The 24,046-nt window shown below is 42.3% G+C and overlaps 1 protein-coding gene across 3 annotated transcripts in view; it reads left to right on the forward strand.

Annotated features, from left to right (window-relative positions):
• LOC727092 (protein nubbin) overlaps positions 1 to 24,046 on the forward strand; it is a 110,674-nt gene that overhangs the window by 33,025 nt on the left and 53,603 nt on the right. The window lies entirely within an intron of this gene.

Raw genomic sequence — 24,046 nt, forward strand, 5'->3', positions numbered from 1 at the left:
AGAAAACTCACGATGAAATTAAGAATTAAGAATTGGGAGGGGGAGGAACGAGGGCGTGATCGTGCTCGAAAAGTGGCTCGTTCCAAGGAGGGGGAGGGGATGGCATCCGTATCGAGGAAGAGCGCGGACTCTCCGTTTAGGCATCGCATGACGTTCGTCTATTTATCAAGCGGTATCATCATTCGCCTTTCTCCACCGTGATGCCGCCCCCTACGGCGATTTAATCTAATTTGTATCGCCCTTTGTTAATCGCGGCCGCGCCGTTCGCCCCCCCCCCGTACCAAGGGCCCCGCAAAATTCCAGACCCAAATAAACTACCGTGTGTCCGCGTCGTGTCCCGACTCGTCATAATAAACGCCCCACCCTCGAATATTTAACGCTTAGGAATCCGCCTCCATTCTCGATGGATAATAACCCGTGTAAAGAAATTTACTCCACTCGTTCTTCCCATCCTTAATCAAAGTATCAAATTTCCAGATCGAATTCATTCAAAGTATATATATATGGATAAAGTGCTCCCTTTTTCTTCGAGAAATTCAAAATTAAACCCTCTCTCTCTCTCTCTCTGGAAATTCGAATTTCTTCCGCTTAGGCAGGGAATCCAAGCGAGTCGACGAAGGCGGTATCGCAGAAGAATCTACCCTCCTAGTTTCGCCATAAATCAGCCGCCGGTCTACCCGCAAATCAGGCTCAATCACTCCGTCTCGATAGCTCGATCGGGGCACTGACAAGCCGGCTGCGCCGACAGAGGAGAAGCTGCGTCGAGGAGAGAGCTGTGCTCGAGAACCCCGATGGGTCGATGGATCGATCGATCGATCGATGGATCAATAAACCACGTGGATGGAAACGCGTGTACTCTCACTCTCCCATCCTCCTCTCCCCGCTGCCCGACATGCACGTGGGTGTAATGTACACGAAGGATCCAGGGAAGGGAGGGAGAGAGAGGATTCGTGGATGCGCACACATATTAAGCAGGATTATTTATCGGCACGGCGTGCAAGCCCTTGATTTGATTTAACAAACAGCGCTCGCTAACAAATTGATAAGCGGTCGCGGTCGGCGAAGATCAGAGGCCGATCAGAGAGGCCTCTCTCTCTCTCTCTCTCTCTCGCGAGAGGCGTGTGCTCGCGAAAGGAAACGCTTTCTCTCTCTCTCTCCGCCTCCATCTCTGTCTCTCTCGCGAGGGTCAGGGCCGGACGCCGTGGTCTCTCTATCCGCGCCTCTTGTCAGCCCTCTTGCGCTTCGTGAGAGGGCGCCATTAGCATAGGGGGACCCCCCACGGCGTGCGCGGGGCCCGCTGTGGTACACCACCGGTACATATTATATAGGTGAGGGCTGATATATAAACCGGCCTCATTGATTTATGGCTCGAACGATTCCTTTAATTATAATACGATATTTATTCAGATGAGCCGCGGACGAAAAGTCGACGGAGTCACGCTGCTATGATACGGTAATACGGCCTCCTCTCTCTCGCGATTATTTTTTTCCACCCCCGCCCTCGGGGTATATAAGGTGGATCGTTTTCGTGGAACGATCGTTGACGATTGGTGGACGGGATTAGGTCGTTGTCGGGACTGTGATTTCTACGTAGGGACGAATTAATAATCGATTATTATCTTTTGAATTAAGGTGTACACTCGAGATGGAGTCTCTTGAAATCTTATCGTGGAAAGAAGTCGTCTTTCTGTTCGTATTAATATCGAAAATTAAAGAATTTACTAAGGAAGGAACGGTGGGCCACGCGAGAATACAATTCCTATATATAATTTCCATCATCGTGCAACGACCCAACGATCTTTGCAATTCCGTGCAATTCGAGATGAAGCCGTAGCTTGCCTCGCGATTAAGCGTACATTCTAAACGCGGCCAGTTATGCGATCTCGAGTCATTCCGCGAGCGTTTATCACCGATGGCATCGAGGGGAGATTGCACCCGATGCGGATCGGTGGAGATCGAATGGATCGCGTGGGTGGAAGAAGAGAAGAGAGAGAGAGAGGGACAGAAAGACATGGTAGCTCGTTCGATCGTTCGAAACACGTGTAGATAATTTCCAACATGCAACACGAGACTCCCGATATTAATCAGGATTAAGAAGAGTTTTTAAGTGTTTATCATTGTGTATATTGATCGTAAAAACCTATTCTTCAATTAATTTCTGACAAATTTGAATCTTAGAATTCCGTTCTAATCGAAGTCTGATTACTTTTAGATTAAATTAGAGGGAGGAAAGAAAAGGATCAACAAGGAAGAATCGTCTTGATTCGTGATTAAAATTACATGGAATGACACTTTAATATTTTAATCTTCCCTTGACGAGGTATACACGCGCGCGCGCGCGCGCAACACACAGCAAAAGTGGCGCGCGGCATAAATCAAACGCTGCGCCCTCGCATTCCCACTGTGGCGGTGGATCGATCGGCATTCGTTCCGCGATACGATTCTCAGAGGTCCAGAGATGAGAGACGTTTTAATCGTGCCGCCTAAACATTCATGGCTCGTCACCGGGGCCTCTTCCCCTCCCCCCCCCCGGTTCCGCCATTTTGGTGCACTATTTCGTTTTTTCGAAAGTCGTTCCCAGCCGGTATACTCGGAATCAGTCTCGAAACCACGACAGGAAGCCAGCTCCGGTCGAAAATGATAAAGTAAAAAGCAGTGGACGCCTCCTTTTAGCGCTCGATTTATTCCTTCTTTCTTCCCTTCCCTCCCTTAAAAATCGTCCGCTCGCGATTTTTAGCGCGGCCTCGTTGAATCGAGGGACGAAAGAGAGCGAGATGTGATTAAGAATGGGAGAAATAAGGGTCTTACAGGTGGCGATGTTGCAGCTGGCCCATTCATCGGTTGTCTCGGCGGACGTTGTGTGTTGATCGAACGAGTCAAGGGAGGACAATGCGATTAATTTTAAAACACGAGCCGCTCCTACGAAGGGGAAAGGAGGAACGAAGGAGAGGAGAAGGAGCCCACGATACCCACGAGGCTTGGCGCAACGTCTTGGTCACGTGTGCATAATTAGGGACAAACCGATAACGGCCCGCAACGCTTGTCAAGCGGTTAAGCGTTACCCGGGGCAACAGCCAGGTGGACTAATGATCTCCTTGGGCAACCTCCTCCGATTCCCATCCTCGTCCCTCCTTTCGCGCCTTCCTCGTCCATTCACCGCGCATTATCACCGCGCTCATTGTTGTACCCACCACCACTACCACCACTACCACTACTACTATTCAGCCTACAACTTCATTCCGCTACCCATTCGCGAGGATCTGATCATCACCAGTGATGATGATCGCCGGGACTACGAATCTTTCGTTCCTGAATATATTTCGTATTCCTTGATCCTTGATCCCTCGATTCGTATATTGTGTGGAGGACGGTGTGATTGCGATAAATTAATAGAGATGGAAATAGGGGAGTATATTCAACGTGTGATTAATACTTCTTACGTTAATAATTTGTGAGCATCGTTTTTCTTTTTTTGCTCTTCACACAGATCGATTATCGACTTGTTTACGATCGATGTTTCTTCGTCGATCGGTATATCTCGCGATCGGGAATCGGAGGCAAATTGCGAACCGCTGCGAATTACTTTTGCTCGTTTATTTTCCGCAGGTGTAATTAAAGCAAGCGCACGCGATCGCGCACAATCCTGAGATTGGGGCGCAACATCGGAATTGCGTGCGTCTCGCTCCGCTCGTTGTCCGTTTCTTCTTCATTGTTCGCTCTGCTCGCTCCTCTTCGTTTTCAATTCTCCTCAGCAGCGAGCTGATCCTTTTTTTCTTTTCTTCATCCTTTCTTGCGTCTCCTCTTTCGCCACTTTCCCGCTTTTATAATGTTTCCTGAATCGTGAAAACGATACAAGAACGAGAGTTACCAATTATCTCTTCGTGGAGCGATAATTGCTCGAGCTCGATCCTCCTAATGGGGATAATTCACGCGATGGAATTTTCGAATTATCATATGCAAACAGGCGTGGGGGGGACGCGATTCTAAAACGATGCAAACGTTTGCCTGATTGATATGTTTACGGAGTGGTTACCCTGGTTAGATGGGGCAGCCACCATATCCTCTTGCTCGATGATTTAGGGGCCGTATATTATCCGGGGCCCTTGGAACCAACTCGTGGACTACGACTCGTGTATTGCGTACGTACTGGGTATTGAGATGTTCTTCGTGGGAGTAGAAGAGAGAAAAAGATAGAGAGAGAAAGAGAGAAAAATCGAGTATGGAAAGATTTAAGAGGGGGGAGGGAGGATCGATATGAAAATTTTATTGAGAGAGTTATTGTGAGGATATGAAAGGATTGAATATAACGCTCGTCCAATCGTTCATTACACGGCATTCTTGCCGATTCTATCCGTAAAAGATCGTTAATGGGCGTTTCATTAAAGCAGGGAGTGGTAGAGGAAATTAACACGGGGTTAATGATCGTTAATTCCTTAGGAGAATGCCGTCGTTTCGAAACGTTAAACGATATCGAGATGGGGAGAAGATTGGTTTGGAAATTTTTCTTTTTTCTTTTTTTTTTTTCTGCCCCCCCCCCCTCCCATCGAATTCAAAATTTATATTTGTACCAAAGAACGGGAGATTTTATTCTCGATGATTTATTAAAGATATAATAATTATTTCTTACTTTTAACGTTTATTAATAAAATTCAGGCTCTCGTTCCTTCCTCATCAAATTTTCTTCTCCTCTAATATCATCTTGATGTTAAAAATCCATCATTTACAACATCGCGTGGTAATATTCAATCCTTCGTACAATAAGATTCTTTGGTTTTTTAATTTAATCGAATACTTATATTTTTGATTAAAATTTCTTTCTCACGCGGACACGTTCATCCAACTTATTTCCAAATACACGTTGAAAAAGCGAAGAAGCATTCGTTGTTCGCTCGACGCATGATTATGAAACCGTAGCGTACGTCTACAAGGATCTAGGGGACCCTAGCGCGTTACTCTAGTTCTTATATACCGATGGAAGAGATACCGTGACGCTCACGAGGGTTATGACGCTCGTAGGAGGACGAACGAGGTCGAGGGAAAGAGAGGTTGTTCTCTCCCGTGGGTTGATGGATGGCCCCTGTGAAGACACTACGCCGCGATTGGCCGGCTGTAAACCAGCACCCATACGGATCCATGGATCTCGATTCTACCCTCACCGCCGCCGATCCGCTCCTCTTCCGCGATCTCGGCCGTTCCGCTTCGCTTTATCGCCCCTTTCCACCCAATGCGAGGCCTCATCCCCTCCTCCAGCCGTGTTTCTTACGAGCTCCTCTTAGCCAGCTGCGCCGTAAGTGGTTACGATTCCAGCCAAAGAATTTCCCATTTTTTGGAAAATCCAAGCTGGATCACGGGACGAGATATCCAGCCTCGCTCACACTTTGTTTGATATTGAAACTTGAGGATTTCAGCAAGTAAGATTATTGGAAATGGAGAATATTCGAAATATAAGTGAAAATAATTAGAATTGTGGAATGAAAGATAGATGGAGTGTCTTTTGTATTTGCAAATCTGAAAGGTTCAAAGGAAATTTAAGGATATTTGGAATTTTGGTAATTTGAAGAATCGAGGATGAAAGTATTGACACAAGTCTCATTGGATATCGATGAAAAATAAAATCATCGTAGCACTGGTGCAATTAATAAAAAGAATTTTATAAGCTCATTGAAAAGATTTTTATGGTGTAGATATATGTTGAAAAGTATAATCGGTACTTTTGCAAAGGGTTGACCACGGGACATCATCGGTTTGCTTTACTTTCGCCGATCATATTTTCTTGCCGAAAGTAATGCTTCCCGTATCGAGACGTAGTGTAGCGATCTACCGATAAATAAAACGCACATTGGTGATGGTGTGCGCGCCTACTACGCACACATGGATCTCTAGGGGCGACTCTGCCCACCCACGTGCACCAATTCGTCCCGATACACGCACGCCTGAGCACGCCTACGAAACTCTGGATCCAAGCGAAGATCATTGTCAGGTCTGGGTAAATCGAATACGATACGATACGATTTTTTTCTAAAATTTCAATCCCGTGTTGCGTCATGGTTGTTGAACAGAGAACAAGATACATCATCTCATTATTTTTTCGATAATTTGATTCGGATGGATAAAGAAAGATTAAAGATTTTTTATATATTTTGACGATGAATTGTATTTTAAATTATCTACGGAGGAAGAATGGATACTCTTTGAAATTTATAATTAAAATCTACAATAGTTTCCAATGGAAGAATTTTTGATCTTCGATTAAAGAAGCAATCTATTGTGTAAGAAATATAGAAAGGATACGAGTGGAAAGAGTTTGATTAATTATTTCTAATGGATTCAATGTGCATAAAAATAATTTCACGGGAGGATATCTTTAAACTACGATTCATATACTTTATATATTTTATATATAAAAATCTGGAAAAAAAAGAAACTGGATGGAAAGAGAAATTTGTGCACGAAAAAATGTTCCATCCTCCTCGCTCCTTCATTCGCTCAACACTTTCTTAAGCTAGAACGGCAAGAATAATTGTTTCACGTTTTCTTGCGTCCAAACGCGTGCAAAGTAATGCATATTGCACAAGCATCGTGAAAGATGAGTGATTTAACTGCATCGGGAACTCTGATCCGTGAGAGTGTTCGCGTAATAGAAATGGACGATAGCGAATAAGAAAGTTGAAAACTGAATGTTTCCTGGTTACAGAGTCGTACGAGTCGCGACGCGGTAATTATCCGTGAATAATTAACACCTATGCCACTGTGGCGAGTACGTTTAACGTATGTAACGTGTGGCGAGTACGCAGTCAAGATAATACACAAATCAGTTATGCAACATCGTTACGTTGATCGTCTGGTAGCCGCATGCTAATTAGCGGAGGAAGTCGCGTTGCTCGTACAAAGTGTATGATAAATTGATCGGTATGGATAAATCGAATCGATCGCCGCTCTTCGACATAATGCAAAATACGCGCTGGGTGAAAGCGAAGAATTTTGAAGTTCGATCGACCAACATCTTTATTAAATTTAAATTTCTTTCGATAATAATTCTGAAAATAATAATTAATTATTTCGCTTAAAATCATTAAAATCGTAATATTAATAAGAATTTAAAATAATTCTTTGTTAAACCGTAAAGGTAATAATCGTGAGAATCAATTATAGTTCCCGATATATTCAAATTAAAAATAAAAAAATAAATAGCACGATAGTATATATTACAATCGATTGATATTAATATTAATAATATTGTTAAAATTAAAATTTAAAAACACGAGAATAACAATAATATATAATATAAAATAATTATCGCGCGCAATCAGTATTATTCGATTCGATAAATATTAATACGGAGAATCAATTGTGTTCAATTTTTTATTATAACAAATTAATATTAATATTATTCGGAAGAGAAATATTAATCCGAGAAATTAAATCTTAATTGCAACAACAATTGTATTATTTAACAAATAATATATTATTACGAGAGAAACGAGAGAGATATATCGATACGCGTAAACGAAATATTGCGAACGAATACAATAACAAAGGCGCGCTCGATTCGAGGCATCCCCACTTTTCCACGGCACGGCGATTCGTTCACCTTCGAGCGGCGGCGTAAATATTACAATCCATTCGTTGCTCGAGACGGAGCGTGTACGGACGGAAGTTTGCGAGGTGTCCCGATTTCTCGGCCGTGTGATAAAATAACTAAAACAAACACGGGGAGAAGAGGAGGGATGGAGGCGGGGGCGGCACCGGAAGGAGGAGAAGGACGCACGACGAGGCCGGAAAGGACGTCACGTGCGGGACCTTTGCCAGTTACTTTCTCTCCCTTCGTCGAATTCATTTTCCCTCTCCCGGGCCCTCTCGCGTCCCACCCGCGCCTGCACGGGACTCGTCGCGAGCAAACAACCTCGAAATTCCGTTGCCTGATGAACGGCACTCGTTTGTTTAGTCCCTTCTCTCCACTTCTCTCGTTTTTCTTTTTTTCTTTCTCTTCTCTTTTTCTTTTCTTCGATCCGTTTGCGTTGTTTTCGTACATTTTGTTTCCCTTTTTTTTTTTCTTTTTCTTTTTCGTTTCCTGATTATTTGATGGAATATTTTACTACGATTCGGTGATCGTGATTGGTTTACTTTTTACCACCGGGAGAGATTTAAAGCGAATCAAAAGATTTTTGGAAATTTAGAGAATTTTTTAATTCGTTTAATTTATTTAATTATCGTTAATAGAATATTATTAGTTATTTTTGAAGCTATAATTAGAAAATTAGTTAATCAATTTTTAGTTAGCTCGACAAACGAAAGATTTCAATAAATTTTTTTCCAAATAGAGAAATCCGAACGGAAGAATCGAAGATCTTCCGTTTAATACAAAGAAAAACACGATCGCTCGGATCGTCTGGAATTTCCGTAGTTGGGAAGAAAATTTCCAAAGAGGGGATTGGGGAGGGGGAGGAGACGAGCTGCCAGGAGCAAGAGGTCGCGTTATTTTCCATCCGAGCTGGTGTTGTCCGCGATGCGAGCTCCTCCTCAGTATAATCTGTGTGGAGAGAAAGTCGGCCCGAAATTTTCCCTTTAAAATGCGGAATGGCCGAATGGAGTTGGCTGGTCGATATAGCGATGTTCAGGGGCGGAATTAAGGGTGGCGGCCGCCTTGCCCCCTCGAGGACCCTCTTCCATTCAGTCTCGTAAATAGCTGGCCGTTTCTGAAAGACCTCTCTCTCTCTCCCTCTCTCTCTTCCTTTCTCTCCTTTGTTGCTTCTTTTCTTTCGCTCACGTACACGTATTTCTGTGCACCTTGCGAAAATTTCCTCGGTTCACCGAACAACGAATCGAAACAGCGAAAACTTGATCGTTTCTCGAGCTATTACGTCGGATTAATCATTGACTGTCCGCTTCTATTTGACTATTGCTTTTGGTTTTCGCGAATAATTCGAGAGGAATTTTTTTTAGGAAGAAGGTTGATAGAAGAAAAATAGAACAATAATTATTCTTCTATATAATTCTTAATTAATCGTTCAAAAGAGACGGAATTATTGTTAACGATTCTTTCTATTATTCTTCTTCTTAAAAAAAAGAATTCTTTTTCGCGTTTAGAAATTTCCTTTTCCTTTTTTACCATGATTTATCTCTTTATTTTAGATACTTCTATTCAAAACACGAATCTAATAGTCATTTCATTCGCGCGCAAGAAGGAGATAATATTAAAAAAAAAAGAGGCGGGGAGGGCTGCTTCCATTACACGGTTCGGGGAATGGGGAAGCTTTAAGAAAGCAGAAATTGCCCATTTTCCGTCGCCGCTCGAAATCTTTTGGGGTAATATTTACCTTGGAATCATCAGAAGGAGGGAAAAGACGACGACGACGACGAAGAAATAAGAGGAATGCGCGAAGGGGTGGGGAAAGCAACCCCTTTATTAGATTACCGGACGAGTGTCGCAGCATGGCCACTCTTTGAGCTCTCGCCGAGAGGACCCTCCGGGCTTATTGTCTCGTTTCCACGGCCTCCTCGCCCTCGCCTTCGACCACGTCCGAATCTATTTATTTACGCACTTTTAAGGCGCCAGCCGGCGAACGACCACCGCTCAAAGACATTGCAAATTGGCTTCGGATTGATCTCTCTCCCTTCCCCTTCCCTCGACTCGATTCGTTTTGCAAATCTCGATCCTCCGTTGTCAGGGGTGAACGATCTTGATTTAAAAAAAAAAAAAAAAGTTAAATCGCGTCGATTCGTTTCTTGTAAATGAGAGAATCTTTCTTTCGAAATTAATCGAGATGGATTGGCGTTGAGAAGAGTCGTTAATAATTAATGATTGAATTGGAAACGGAGGAGGATTCGGCCACAGTCGCGTTGAAAATCGACTAGTAAGAGTTAGTAGTGACGAGGCTGGTAATGATGGGGCAGCTGCACATTGTTGCAGCTATTGTTCGTTTCGAATTCACCCTAACTGAATTTCTGAAAAGTCACATTCACGTTTGCCTGCACGTGCTAACAGACGTTTGCTCATTATCAATTCTAATCGTTTTTCTTTTTTCCACCCTCCATCCATCTTGTTGTGCATCCTTTTCGCACAATTTATTTCATATGAAGCAAAGAAAAAACGTACGAAGCATATATTATTATCTTCGATCTTCATGATTCTTTCTCATAATCGTAAATTCGTACGATTTTTCTTATGATTCCTCGAAATCCAGGATAACGACGATAACAAGGACGATTTTCTCAGGGAATCTGAATCTCACGATTCACCTTTCCTCTTCTGATCCCTTTGTGGCACGAAACGCAACAGTTTCATAAAATCGAAAGAAGGAACGTTTTTTTCGGGAGGGAGGGGAGAAATCTGGTTGATCGTTGATCCTGGCTTAGGACCGCGCCGTTTTCACGTAATCGTGGGGGAGGGAGGGAGGGAAAACGTGAATTAGGGGTGGTTTATTTTTCTTCCTCCTACACGCACATACACACAGACACGTACGCATACATATACGAAGGTGAAGTGGTCGGATGACGAGTGAATGACAGGACAATGAGCCCGGTCTGATGCACGCGAACGCTTTATGACGATTCAATATGGATGGAAAGCGGAGTGCACTCTCAATGCATCGAAAATATCTCATCTCGAATTTCTCTCCTCCTCGGAAGCGTTTCGATAAAGGGTCGAATTCATTTACATTCGGAAAACGATCGTTTGTGCGATCATCGATTGAGACCGCCGACTCGTGCCTCGACAGATCGGTTATTACGGAAATTCGATCGGAGATGGCACTTCCGGAACTCCAAACTCGTTATGCGATTCGGTTAATTATTCTTGGATCCTTTTTTAAACGAAACGGAAATATTCTAGGGAAAAAGTATGGGATATCTAATAACGTTCAGTTATTATTTCTTTCTTAAAGTTAAAGATTTTTCTTTTTAAATGGACAGGTATAATGAATCAAGAGAAATTGGAATATTTCGATGAAAAAGAAAAAGAATAATTATCAATGTGTATAAATTATACTTACACGTTTTTTTAAGAAGAAGAACGAACCTCAATCGCAAAAATGATTACGTGTCATCTACTACAGAAAACGCTCTCCTTCCTGTTCAAGAGCAAAGATGAAACTGACTGAAGCCAACAACAACGATCGAAGCAAGTTCATACACGAATAGAGAGAGAGAGAAAAAGGGAGAGAGAGAGAGAGAGAGTCCATAATGGCGCATCACCGAGGCCGGGTCGATGAAAAGGGAGGGGAAAAAAAAGGAGGAAAAAAAGGGAAAAAGAAAATCAATTTCCAAGATCGGGGCAACTCGGTGGCATTCATCGCGATACTACCTTCCCATGACCTAGAAAATCGGGAATTTCTAAAGAGCGGAGGATTTGCGTTCAAAAAACAGACGGTTTTCACCCCGTTGCGACCCTCCTTAGCATTCAACCCCCTCCTTCTCCTCCTAGATTTTTTTTTTCAACCCTGAATCGCTTCTTCTACGCCACTTCTCCTCTCTTTTCCCTTTTTTTTTTCTTTTCCCTCCCTTTCTTCGAATTCAATCGAAGACTAACCCCCTGGAATTTTCGAAGAAATCCCAGTGAATATGCAGGATATGCATCATCCGCGTCTCCCCCTTTGATTTCATCCCTCCGCTGCGAGATGATCTCCCGAAATCAGGAAAAAATTTACCTGCCTTTACCCCCGTCGTTTTGCGTCTCTCTCTCTCTCTCTCTGTTTCGTGCGGTTTAGAAACCGAGTCGTTTAAGGGAGAGAGAGCAGCGTCGGATTTCACCCCGAACCAACGTTTTTTCACACAGTTTTTACGCGTTTTTACGCGGAGCCAAGGGGGAGCTCTCGATAACGGCGTTATGGGGATCGTTTGGACGATTTCGAGCCAGACACTGAAAGATTCCGCGTTCTAACGAACGTTCTCATGGTTCCCGAGGCGGGGATTCTGTTCGCGGGGATTTGTCTCGAAAATAATAAATCACGATAAAAAAAGAAAGAAAGGAAGGAAGGAAGATGTTGCAGGTAAGATTGATTCGATTTGACGTGGTATATTTGCCGTGGTTATCGAGGCGTGGTTTTAAGATTTAAAACTTTCTCTTAAATTTCTGAAATTATATTTTCGACAAGTTGATTCGAGAAAGTTTTGTTCGTTACTTTTTCTGGCGATAAAATAAGGAAATGTTTGTGTTAGACAATTGCATACGAGTCGTAGAGATTTTTTTTGAATGGAAATGTTTTGTTCCCAATTCTTTCTCTCGTTGTGTATGAAAAAAAAATTCTCGTTTTCTACTCAAGGGACTTTCGCCTTGATGAGTATTATTTATTTTTTGTAAAAAAGATTGGACGAACATTGACAAAGACATTGGAAGAAAAAAAAAAGAAGAAAAGATTCCTAATTAGATTGTTGAGAAAGAAGGAATATATCGCGATAAAGAGGATATCTGAAAGTCTGTTGCCAAGTTGAAACAAGAATTACCCAGTTTTCGATCAGGTGGGAGCCAGGTCTCTCCCCTGAGAGATTCCCTTCCTCCTTTTGTCCTCAGCGTGGCTCGAGATGAAACCGATGAAACCACCCTTCGATTAATCGGTGTATACCCACGCGCCACCCAAGGATAATAGGCAAAGAAAAAAAAAGAAAAAAAGGAAGAGATATTCATCTGAGCGAGGACTCGACAAAACGATCGACCGATCGCGGTTTCTTTTATATACGATTCCAAATTCAATTGAAATTCGAGAACTCGAGGATTCGTTATGGGCGATCGATGCCTCTAGATAAGACTCTTGGACGATTAGAAGAGATTGCGAAACGCGTTTAGGAATCGTAGATAATCGTAAAAAGCCAATCGAAATTCGCTGCTAATTCGATCAAGTGATATATGTATATATATTTGGAAAATCTTGTAGAAACGAAAAACGTTGATAAATATCCAAGGAATTCTACGAATCTCTCGATGCAAATTGCACGTGAAGTGAAAACCTGGGCAACACGTTGCTTGCTCCGCGCAAGTTAATCATTAATCATGGAAAATGGAAAAACGAACAAGTTATTATTATCGATACATATACGTCTTTCCAATTCGTCCATCGAGGTTATCGATACTATATACGAGTTTACCCGCTGTTTGATTTATTCCACATTACTCACCGCAGATAATCTTATTGACTGTTAAAACATGTAAAGCGGAGGTGTGCCCCGGCACACCGTTATCGGTCTCGAACTCACACTCGCTGAAACCGGTTTATCGCATCGGCCGTCCATTCTAAAACTCGATCCGATACAAGGATTACGATCTTTTCGGAAAGTCGAGGTTTCAGGTGATCGCTGGAATTTCGGGGGCGGCGTTTAAACGGGGGGGGGTCGTGTTTCTCTTCTTCGCTGGCCACCATTTTATCGGAGATATCCTCGGCCACGAGGAATGCCCGATAAGAATATTTTCAGATCGTTTCCCGAAAGAAAACGAAACGTTGAAACGTAGTCAAGCTTCGAGTAACACCAACGAGCCTTTTTTCATAGCAAACGATCGGATAAGATCGATTTTTAAAGGGGATTGAAGGATTCTAATTACTCATTTTGATCAAACTTGGGATACATTTTAACGAACAGGCAGCGTATCTTCTTATCAGCGTATCATCTTCGTATTTCGTTGTATACAAAAATTTAGAAAAGATAATCGGTAAGAGCGCAACTCCAACGACAAATCGAAATGCAAATTCCAATTCTTCTCCTCTTCAGATCGATCGAGACACGCGTTTGCTCGAGCAATTCGGCCATAATACAGGAGGATACAGAGGCTCTTCCTCGTCGAGTCGTGAGAAAAGTCCTCCCTCGATCGTCCGGCATTGCCTCCCCCTCCTTGTGTGTCGTTGGAGAAGCGCAACAGAACGGATCAAGAGGAGTCGCGTCGGCAGCCCGCAATGGCAATACGGGCGACCGGTCCGCGGGCCTACCAGTTTTTGTCCCCGTCCTACGGGGTTTCTCGCGCACACGGCCTCGCTCTTTCCGCTCTTATACGCTTGCCCGCGCGCGATTTCTTCGCCGCGCCTACGCCTCGGATAGACTCGTTTGTAGCTTCGAGTAACTGGACTAATCCGCTACGCTACGTTGAAAATTCTTTTCGATATTTCGTTATTACACGTACGTATATTCTTTATATACGTTCTTTATTTTTTTATTATCAGGTTTGGTTGGGTACGAGAATTTATTCGAAATCGAATAAATTGGTAGAATTTTTAGGACAGATTAAGAAATTTAGACTTAGACTGGAGAGGAAGTGAGGTGGATTAATTAAAAAAGATTCTCTTGTGAAATTATTGAGTTTAATAAGAAAATGTTTAAAAAATCTACCAATCCATTATCTACTTATTATCTATTTAACCTCAACGTATTAGAAATCTCATTTTCAACAAATACCACTTGTTATTTTGACGTAGATTCACTTATCTCTGAATCAAAGTTCTTGAAAAAAAAAATAAAAATAAAGAAAACGGAACACGTTTCACTTTGCGTACCTTCGAACAGTTTTCATCGCAAGTATCTGGAAATTCTGAAAAAGAAAAAGAAGAAGAAAAAAGAAGGGAAACAATTCGATGGGTATATCGTGGGTAAGTTTACACCCGAAAGAGATGATCCAAAAATCTATATTTCCGTCCTAAGATAAGAATCTTTGTAAACACATTTATTCCAGCTACGTAATTTATCCGTCTATCGAATTTTTCCACAAATAGAAAGGTAATTTTATCGCGCGTAAACTTTCCTCTGTTTATTCACTTATATAGTGGGATATATATATATATATCTACGAGTATCGGGCCACGAACGCATTACGCATGCACCAGGAGACGGTGCACGCACTCGTGCACGCATCCACGCAGAAATGCATCAGCCGATTGCATTCGCGGAGAGCGAGGTTGCATTGGCGGCGAGGCCAGCCAATCGGGTTATCGGGCGACGAATTCACCCCTCCAGGCCCAGCTGAGCTCGAGCTTCGAGGCGGGCTTCGAGTTTGCTTTAAGGATCTGCTCGTTTCTTTCTCTTTCTTCTCCTTTTTTTTTTCCTCCCCTTTTTTTATTCCTCGTACAGGTTCTTTTTTTTTTTTTGATCCTTTTCTTCTATCGTTTCTTCCCTCGTCTTCTCTCTTCCGCGCGTTCTGACGGTTGGTATTGAATATATATATATATATATATATATATATATATATATATATATATATATATATATATATCTATATCGCGAGATCACGTCGAACACTTAAAGATAGGCGATAGTTTCGAGGAAGTCCGAGTTAAGCACGATCGATTAGGTATCTACGATCGATTAGATATCCATTGCGATGCCCCTCCCTTCCTCTCCTTTTTTAAATATAATTAAAAAAAATTAAATTACGTTTATTCTCGAATATTTATTTTTAGAATTTACGCAATTACGATTTAAATATCTATTTTTGAATAGCGTATAATTAAACGTTCAACCATCAAGGTTAATGTAATTGTATATATAATCTAGTAACATTTTGTTATAATTATATATATATGTATTCCTCGTCTTAGACTGTGTAATTAGATATTGGAAATGAATATAGAATATAAGAGTTGTAATAAGGATGAGAAGATATAATTAGACGTGTACATGCTATAATTTATTAACATTCCATATTTTTAACAATTTTGTTGAAACGAAAATAGATAAATAATACTAGGAAAGGGATTAGGATTTTTATCTATACGGTATTGCAGAATTAATCTCGAATTTTTTTCTCGAGGAGAGCAGAAGATTATGTTAAATCACCGCGTATAATATTTCCAAAAGATAATTTTCCACGTGGAAGAACGTGGAAATCTTCGAATTAAAAAAAGATCGTTCCATGTTAAATTTCCACTATTTTTTATAGTTTATCCTCGAATCTTTCATTCTTCTCGCAACGACAACAATATGGGAATCACTACGGCGTACGTATAATGAGGTTATTAACTCTCCTCATTTGAATATGAATACACAAGTTTTCCCCATAATGGCGAGGATTCGCTTTCGAACTAGAAAAACGGCGAGGAACGCATCAAAAGCGAAATTCCATGCTTAAGCAACAACGCGGAGGAATAATAACTGCTTTAATTAAAGCGGAGGGCCGCCTACGAGAAAACGAGATGCGCGAGCCATATTTACGAGCAGAAAGTAAAAGGCAAGAAACGGTGAATAGGAAATGATGATTTTCTGCCACGTTTCAATCCCTTTCGCGCTTCTTATTCACGGAACCGTGGACGAAGCCGAGCAACAATGTAACGCTTGTCTAACCTGGTTCCCTTGATGATTTAATTCATCCTTTAAGGAGAGTCGGTGTTATGCACAGTTGCATCTCGAGGGATCCCCCTCCTCCTCCTGCGTGATGCCAATCTAAATAAAGATACGTAATCGTACCAATGTTTTGCTTGTATAATTCTATCGTACGCCGATATTCTCACCGTGAAAATTCTGATCGAAGGAAAATTCATCATTGCGTATCATTTTATAATTCATTTTTTATTCCTCGATTATTTACATAGGCAAAATTTCAATATTATATATCGAGGATAATGAATGAAGACAATAAATGAAGATAACTTACAGCCTGTTGAACGTTTCTTTTTTTGAATACTTCTAAAAATAAAGTATCAATTTTCGAGAATACTCGAGATCCAATTCTTGAAAAATCGTGGTTAGAAGAGGTAACCTGTCCGTTGTTCATCAAGGGCTCGTCTCGAAATCGAATGATTCCACGTCGATCGTGGACAGCGTGAGAACCGATCCGTGACATCACGTAAGCCGGTGGACGTTGCGCGTCGGATGACGAATAGGCGGGCATCGCGGAAAAACGTAGACGGGAAAGTAACGAGCAACACAGCTGGGTATGTGTGTGTGTGTGCACGCTCGCTCGCGTAGATTAATTATGTGGAGAAGTGAAGGAAAAAAAAAAAAAGAAAAAAAGAGAAACTGTGGAGGCAAGAGATGATCGGCGTCGATTGGCCGTCGTGGAAGCAGGCAGGAATTTAATAAGCCGCCCGCCTCGCCCCAGGTTCCCACGTGCATCCGCGCCTTCTTAATCGCGTAAATGCATCGCGAATTCGATCTGGCCGCCGCAGTCTGCTCGCGTTCGAGCAACGGTGCGACACGCGGTGATATTCCATTCGTTTTTCGCAGCGAATGCGAAATCGATTCCCCTCGTTCGTTTCGAATTCGTTTCGTAATTGGGCTTTTTTTTTTTCCCCCTCTTCCTTCTTTCGAGAGCAATCTTTCGTCGCTGGTTTCAATTATCGATGATCGCAGAATCTCGATTATGCTCGATGGAATTCTTTTTTTTTTTTTACACGTTGTTGATATTCCTGATGGAATATTGATATTTGCGTCAATGCATGTGATACAATTGTATGTATATGATATAAACTTTGCTCGAAAGATTCGAGGCAGTTTTATTATTTATTGCTCGAAGAATTAAGTGTGATGCAAATATAAGAGGAAAAAAAAAAAACAAATTGAATAGAATTGTGTGAAAATTATTTCGAATTTTTTTTAATACGAGGAATAAGAGATATAAGAATATTTCATGAATATTCAATCCAATATTTAAAATAGAAGATGTGTCTTCTTCGAAATAATAATATAAATTTTACATAAAATTTTAATATTAAATAACGTTACTTATAGTTCATCATGTTTTTTAGTTGACGTTTCCACGGATAGAAAAAAAGGAAAACTGAAAGTCAAGCGAGAGAATTCGCCATCCCTCTCCGCAGAGAATCGAATAAAGGAAAAAAAAAAAAAAAAAAAATAATAAAAAATCGCGTAACGGCAGCCACACCACCCCATTTCGAAATCCCTTTCTCGAGAGTCGTGGGTCGTTAGACTCGCAGCAGACTCTGCTACACACTGCAGGGGGAGGGGAGAGAGAAAAAAAGTTTAAAATGTTTGAGGAAGGGGTGGCCGCCCCTCCTCGTGAGGTGCCGGCAGGGGTTGTTTCGCTGCGGAATCGTTGGAAACGCGTGCTGCGTCCGTGCCACGCACCTTTCCACGCGCGTCCTCCTATTTGTGCGACATCTCACCGACGCGATCGGCTGGATCGTGTGCGTGGATACGTGTGCAGGAAGAAGCGTTGAGGAGCAGAACAGACGCAGATGCTTCGACGGGGAAGCGAACAGACGGAGCCAGCCGGCTTTTCGGGCCCCGGGAGGGAGGGGCGGATGGTTCAGTCACGTCGTGTGTCTGCCATTGTGATTTTAAAATCATCTCCCCTACCCCTCTCGCCTTTTCCACCCCTTTGAACTTTCTACTGGTGGTTGATCACCAGCGTGGATTTTCGGTCTGGAACTCGATTTTATCTTAAAATTTTTTTCTTCTTCCTCCAAAATTTCTTTCCACCTTCGAATCAATTATATATATATCAATCAAATCGTTGTGTTTTAATTCAAAGGGGTGGTCGGTTTAAAATTTTATACATATATATATTTCTTCGTACTCTGATTCGTAACATTTTCTATCCCAAGGCAGGGATAACTCGACCACCAGCCGCAGGCATAAACATTCAGCTGTACTCACAAGAGAATCGAGAATCCCCCTGCTGCGTGGAGAGAGTACGAGGGGGTACGGGCTAACCTCAACACCGAGATCGAAAAGGGGGAAAGTTTTTTAAAATCGTTATCGAGAGGGAAATGTGCGCGCGAAGCAAGGGGTGATGCGCATCCCCCTCTCGATTTTAAAGCGCAAAATGGCGTCGAGGAGCGGCAGGTCACATGCAGATTGGCTAGGTGTCGGTCGAAAGGAGTTATGTCGAAGGGTGGTATCTCGTCCGCGGAGGGCGGTTTCGCGCTTGCGCTCCAACAAACCCTTGCCGCTTGATCCCCCCCTTGCCTAGCCCCTACCGATCCGACCGGCTAGTTATTATTCACGTTTTTTTATTGGTCGACGCTCAGGTAGCTCGGCCACCGTATTTACATAATGGCGCCCGTCGCGCTGTTGCATTATTCGAAGCGTTTCTCTTTTTTCCCTTCTTTCTTCAATAAATATTTCACATTAATTTCGCGCATTTCTCCCCTTTCGTTGCTCCTTTTTCGTTTCGAAAGAATCGAAGGAATTCGAGAATGGCTGGTCGATCATTCTTGCAAATTGCAATACCTCCCGATCGATTCGGGAGAATCGAAGGGTGTGCTGGGCGAAGAGGGAAAGTGCATTTCCAAGTACAAAGCGGCGTGGAAAAGTGTACATAAGGGGTGGGAGAGCGTTAAGGTAGCCAGAAACGGGGCGAGAGGGGGGCTGGCTTTATCGATCGCCTGCCTGACAAGGGCAACCAGCAAGAAATAGGGAAACCGTTCTCTCGCGATGAATGCCGATCCTTTGTCTTTCTCCTCTTTCGCCAACGAGAGATCACTTCCCTTTAAGGGATCATTCTGTACCGTAGGAACGTGTTCCATTTCGGATTCGGATTCTGCGAAAAGAAAGATGTTTACTTAGGAGAGGGAATTAGAAATATCGTTAATATTTTTCGTTCACTCATGATATCGAATATTGAACACGATAAATGAAATAATCGCGTTTTCGCGACAAGTAGCTAGCTTTTTTCTTTCCAAGAAAACCTGACTAGTAGAAAAGTGGAGCGCGCGTTCCAGTATCATTATCTTGGCGCAAGTAACAACTGATAATCGGATGCTTTTTTTTCTAGATAAAGCCACTTTATATAGTTCCAGATATAAACAGTATATAAATTTTCCATTATAATGCGTCATTCTAACGAATCCTTTCGATTTAATTTATTTATTACTCGTGGTGATTAACTTGCATCGTTATCGATAAAGAAAAAAAAAAGGAAAAAAAGAAGAAGAATTATACTTTCTGTTGCCGATTTCACGATCTTCTTTCCTCCATCTCTGTATCATTCTTTGTTCTCTCTTCGCCATCCAATATATATACACATTCCTCGAAATCTTTTCTTTCCCTTTTACCTTCTATTTTATAATTTTCGTATGTCTTCGTTTTGCTTCGATCTCGATCGTCGCGATTACGCAACGCGTACGTGACGCGATTTTTCTACGCGTCTCTCCTTATCTTGGATCGATGCTCGCCACCATTATTGAAATTACGAAAGTAACCAACGATCGAGGCGATATATATATATATATATATATATATATATATATATATATATATATATATATATATATATATATATATATATATCGAGAATCTTTCGGTTTCGATATATACTCTTTGTCGGAATTATATGTGCAAGTGGAGGGGAAGCTTCGACCGATTAAAGGTCGTTGACACGCGTGAACCAAGAAAGCGTGGCTCGTGAAGAGCTTTCACGTAGCTGCTTGCTTAGGTGCTCTCTCGTTATCACTCGTGGTGGCTTCTACTCGCGGCACCTCCATGACCTCTTTTATCGGGATTTCCGCTCCACGCCCGGAGCGGCACGTGGCCGACGTCCCTCTCCTTATCAGTCGAGAATCAGGGAGAAGGAGAAATTTGATTATCGGCCGATAGGAAGATAGGAATTTTTTTCACACGTCCAATTTGCCTGCGTCCAATCGCGAGTGATGGACGCGAGATAAACGCGGCTCTATTTTATTAGGGAACGAACGGGGAGGGAGAGAGGGAGGGCATCGACGCTTCACGTGATTCGTACACGTTGGAAATGGACTTTGCACGCGTGTTTAGAAATTTATATAAATACGATTCGATCAGTAATTATTTCGAAACTTTGCTCATCAGATTAAATCGCCAACTATCAGTCGTTCTAAAAAAAAAAAAAAAATATTTCGAGTGGTATTTGCTTCGAGCTTATATGTAATTAGATTATTTATCTAATTCATCCTATTTTATATGTTTCCAATTATAATTTCTACTTATTTAAGATTCTTTTTTTTCTAGAATAATTTTTCAAAAAGAACGGTATATAATAATTCTTTATTTTTATTTTATTTTATAGAGATACAAAAATTCTTTATTTCAAGTTAACTTCATCGAGCTAACCAAAGATTCAAATAAACCATCCTCGTCTTCAAATCGTCATACAACTGCACCTGTTACGTGAACACTCGCAAAAGAGGATACGATGGGAGCGCGAATCGTGGAGCAATTTATTTATTGGAGAAAGCGCCCGGGGGCCCGTCGCGGCTCCTGTCCTAAGCAGGATTCAATTTGGCCACTGCCCACGATTCCACCTTCAAAGAGGAATCACCGTCCTCTCTCTCTCTCTCTCTCTCTCTCTCTCTCTCTCTATATATATATATATATATATATATATATATATGTACAGCCACCCTCTCGTCGACGTGCACAAGCTCGGTCACCGGCCTCCGCTATTAATCTTATATCGAACGCTTTATCCGCGCCCCCGCCGCCCCGTCCCCGGCTCCCCTTTTCTCCAAGAACCATACCCGACCTCTTCAACCCTTGACGACGAGCAGGAATTTTCAATTCTTTCGAGTGCCGCGGGAAAGCGGATTGGCCCCGGGATGCAATGTGGAGGCCCGCGCGACCACGTTTCGCTCGATCGACCTGGGAAGAAATTTCACGTCCACCTGGACGATTCCAGGATGCGAGATTGGGCGGTACGTGACGCCGCTAATGTCGTACGGCGGGACCGGAAGTCGGGGTGGTCGCACGCAGCGGGAATTCGAGGAGGATGGAATCGAAAACGAGAGATTGAACTTTTTCTTTTCCTTTCTCTCTTTTTTCTTTTTCTGGAAGGAATTTTTCGGTTTTTAGGCTACGATTTCTCTTTGAGAAATATACCTTGAAACGAGATGGAGTTTTAAATTCTCTTCTAAGCTTAAAATAAATATTATATTCTTTATTGCGAATTTGAAGCTATCAACTTGGAATATTCCTCGACGAAATTCGAAATTGGGATTTTTGATCATTCTCTATGTATCTGTGGGGAAGGAAGGAAGGAAGGAAGGGAGGAAGGTGGATTCGATGTTGGCGATTAATCGTACACGGAAATGGAAAGACGTGGAAACGAGCGCGGTCGCTTCTGGCGGGACATTGGCCAGGGCGAATAAGTAATGTAGAGGTCCATTATGCTGAAACGGTGAAGGGTCTTCGAGCAGGGTCAGCCAATCCCCCGGAGGGCCGTTAAAGTGAAATACTTCTGAATGCAAGGTGGCTGACCGCCTCTCACCCCTCCCTTCCTTTCGTCTCCCTTTCTTCTCCCGTTGGCCGAGTCCCTCGCACGAGAGCCATAGGTAAATCGTTGTTATCTGGACAGTGATAAACCCGTGAATGGAGTTCGCGCCTGCTAGGGGAGGCGTGTGCCCACCACTGGATACCGATCGCCAAATGGATGGCTCTGTTTACGTGGATCGGCCTCGTCCTCCGCTTCGATTTCTACTCCTATCTGGATCCTCTTTTCGAGGCCTGGGAAAACGAATCTACCATTCAAGTAATATATTCTTCCGTATGAATATCTTATCTGGTCCAATTTCCGCGAATCTTTTCACGATTCGGAGAAAAAAAGAAGAAAAATTTTTCAAAACTCTTCAACCTGATGGGAGAAACTTAAATTGTTGCACATTGAAAATGTAAATTCCAATCGCGGCCCGTATACTTTCATCGCAAAATACATCAGTCCAATCTTCATATCCTTCATATCCTCTGGACTCTGGTTGTTACTTCTTTGTTATTGCCTCTTGCTAATCGTTATTTCATATATAAATTCAACGTTTCTACTAATAAATTTTCTTATGTCATAAATTATAGAAGAGAAATCGGCACAAATTCTTAGTAAAATTCTTCTTTACGCAGGAAACCTGTATTTATTTTACGTACCGTGGAAATGATAAAATTCGAAAAATAATTATCCGATTCAAGAGTGGCGATGCAATATTGCAAGGATTATCCCCTTGAAGGAATAGAGAAAGGAAGAGAGAAGAAGGTTTTTTTTTTTTTATTTCGGATCGATCGATCGAGCGGCCGCGATTCTCGCGAGGAAGAATCGTAATTGAATTTTCCGGTGCGTGCACGCGGTCGGTTTCGCCGCCCCTTTGAGGGGTGGTTCCGTTTGTCTCCATCTCTCGTGGAGCTGGAGGGGGGAGCATGCAAACACGACCGAGATTAAAGAAACCGTCCATGCCACATCTCGTTTCCTCGAATCCCGTGAATCGCCTCGAGACACGAGACCGACAACCCTCCTCGAAACGGTCAACGTTAGATGGTAATATCCACACTTTCGCCTTCCTTCGAATTAAAATCTTGATTAAAACATATCCTGAGAATAATATATCAGTTTAAATGTCAAATTTTATCACTCTCTATTTCCAAAACGATGATTATAATAGAAGGAAATATTTTTCTGATCAATAAGGAAACGAAGGAATATCAAACGGATACACTTTCTTTTGGGCTTGAAATAATCCATTTCCAATAGAAACACGGACGACGATTTTAAGATTTCTCTAATTAAACGAACGAGTTATAATAATTGCCAAGAGACGATAGGTTTCATTGCGCAACACGAGCTCGTAATTAAAATAATGTATTATTCACGTAGTATTCGAATATTGGATCGATGTGATGAGATTTTCATAAGTAAAAAAAAAAAAAAAAAAAGAAGAAATAGAGCGTCCAATTACCAAGCAATTATTACCAGTTACCTATTAATTATAGAGAAAATGGAGGTTACTTCGAGACCAGTCCTGAATAATCATCCTACCATTCGAATTCCTCGTTAATTATTCTCTCCATTCCTTCTCGCGCGTTAATTGATGTAAATTCACGGAAATTGGAGATTCTCTTCGAGGAGAAGAAATCTTATGGATCGAAAAACGACTCGATCCCATCCTCGCTCGAGGATACTATTGCAACTATGGGCGGAAGAATGGAGGGTCGGGCTTGTTGGAGGCCGGCACTCGAGGTCAGCGGCCATTCTCTGATGATATTGATTAGCCGACGCCCTTAGTTAGCGCCAGCTACACTTTCCTCTCTTCTCCTCTTCTCTCCTCTCCTCCTTCCTTTCAGTCTCCTTTCCTTTCCCGCGAATTTCCACCCCTCGAATATCCACACGATGGATCTTTCCACCCTTCCCGTTTTTGTCTTCCTCCTCCTCCTCCTCCTTCCT

Source organism: Apis mellifera, linkage group LG4, assembly GCF_003254395.2.
Source record: "Apis mellifera strain DH4 linkage group LG4, Amel_HAv3.1, whole genome shotgun sequence".
NCBI lineage: Eukaryota > Metazoa > Arthropoda > Insecta > Hymenoptera > Apidae > Apis > Apis mellifera.